Consider the following 2,626-nt stretch of genomic DNA (forward strand, 5'->3'; position numbering starts at 1 on the left):
ATTCACACACTTTACTTACGGTGCCTACTGCTCGCTTGACTCGATTATCTCAATTATTTCTCTTCCATCTACAATTATTTGCCGGGCTTATATACTAAAATAGAGGGCGCGTAGAAAAGACTAGAGTTGCCAGGAAGAGTCATGATCCTTCTAGAAATTCATCACGTGTTACCTGCGTCACGTGACTTCCGCTGTCGTAACAATATATATCACATATATATCCAGATATGTAACATTTATTTATCTTGTACAAAAATATAAAAACAGATGAATAAAAACTTATATTTCATTATTACATAAGTATAGGTAATCAAAAAGCAAAATAAAATACTACTTTATTCTTACTTCATTTCCAAATAAAAGTCTGACATGGAATGGATTAGATATGTTTATCCACGAAGTAATATTTACAATACATGAATATTTTAAAGCCTAATAATTTTGAATCGTTGCAGCAGTTTCGGTGGAATGGGATGTCAGAATAGCTAATAAGCAGCATTCAGAAGGACTTTAGAACGATTTTTTTTTTCATCTTACTATCTAGCTTAGTTTATTTGATAAAACTACTCTTTTTTTAAGACACTATTGTGGATTTTGTTAGTTTGACTTTTCGTAATATTACGTAGAAAAAAGGTAATTATAATGACATTAATGAAGAAATCATAAAAAGAGATTAATAACTGTCGTTGTTATAGAAAGAAGAAGAACACGGTAGTGGGCAGCTTTCGTATTTGGTGAATTTGTCTAGTAAAGTTCTTTAGAAGTTGGTTTAGTCATAGAAATTGCGAATTTAAGACTATGAATCATGATTATCATAAAATAAGAGCATCACAATTCATAAAATCAATTATAGTATAGGTAAAACCCATGGTAAATTAAACATAAAACAAAATGAAAATAGTTAGAATAGAATAACAGCAAATATTCAGGGTTTGGTCAAAAAATAGAAACACCTACTGAAAGAGGATCTAATCTACAAAAAATACCACCAAATAACTAATAAAAAACTAAACGTGTAATAGAAATATTACAATATCACTAAAGTAAGAAAAATCGAGACCTCCCTATCCCTTACATCTAAAATTTCCTGAAAATAAGTAAAAAATTCACATGCGGGCGTGCTATAATTCTTGAGTCATCATCATCCATAAATTGTTAAACCAAATTTAGGTAAACTATTTATGTTTTTTTTTAAACACTGGAACGCGCTTTCAATTTGGGGGTGGGGCAGTATTGCAGAGTTCTGCCGATTTAAGCATTACCTTCTACTCGAGTACGACAAAATTTTTGGCTGTTACAGCAACACTGCATTTTGTAGAAATGTTTCATGCGATATTGAACGGGAACATATGATTTCGAATACAAGAGTGAGAATCAGAACTTATTGTACAAAGAAGTAAAAGTTCACTAACGTTTTATTAGTTATTTCTGTCACAAAGAAAGATAAGCGTTTTCGTGCCCCTCCCTCCTGGGAGTACTTAATTCTACATCAGTCCGATTCTGATTGTAATTTGAAATAATCTTATTCATTTTTTATATGAGAATGTACTTAGATGTAGGAAACAAGTGTTGGATTTGAAAATGAACTTAAATAAACGACAGGCAAAAGCTCTGAACAAAAGCTCGATTCATCTATGAATATTTTCATAACCAATTACAAATTTATGAACAACTAAATATAACATTTCCTAAAGAATTTTAGTTCTTATTTACATGATTTCTGTGATCCACAGTTCTCAGTTCAAATCAAAAAACGACTTACATTATTGGGAATTGTTGAATGCACATATACGCAAGTAGTTATATAAGTTATTTAAGGCTTTTGTTCTAGCAATTTAACTTTCAATTTTACAGTGTATTTTTTAGTTTATACAATTTAAGTTATCCAGTATGTTTTAGATCATTTCAGGTTTTATTTGGTTATTGCTTAAGTATAAAATTAAATAATGGATTATCTGTGCTCTGCTCACCACGGGTATTGAAATCCTATCGCTGAGCTATTGAGGGGCGTGCTTATTCTTAAGATTGTTTATAGTTAAATTTTTTAAGTTTTTATTTTTATGTTGATTGTTTAGCAGAAACGCCGTCCTACTCATTAAAAAACAAATTTAGAAAAAGTGAACATTTTCTAGGAAGTTCTGCACGGGAAAAGTATTAGGATTGTGCTGATATGAACTGTAATGTTTTTATATATTAAAAGTGGTACACTTTATTGAAAGAATAAAATTTTTAGTACTATATTTACAAATTACACCAATAAAGATATAATCAAACCCTCACGTAAAGTCCTAGTGAAAGTCGTGTTCTCGTTGTGAGGAGAGCACTTTTACTTAAAACTGAATTCTGTGATAAAGAGATGGTTGTTGCACATACCATAGTTATTTTCTGGAATTGTCTGAATCTTGAATACCTAAAGTGTGAATTTTTTTATGAATTTGTTTGTGGTGCTAATCAATAGATGGCGCTACATTGTATTTATTATTTCTGTCACATACAAGATCCATATATATATATATATATATAGTCGGATGTTGGTATTACGTTTGGTGACAGTATTTCTTGGTAGGCAGTATTTTAGTTAACAACGACCGATGTCTGTTAGGTTTACTTTCTTCGTTAAGTAATT

This window comes from Limulus polyphemus, unplaced genomic scaffold (genome assembly GCF_000517525.1).
Source record: "Limulus polyphemus unplaced genomic scaffold, Limulus_polyphemus-2.1.2 Scaffold1453, whole genome shotgun sequence".
Taxonomy (NCBI): Eukaryota; Metazoa; Arthropoda; class Merostomata; order Xiphosura; family Limulidae; genus Limulus; species Limulus polyphemus.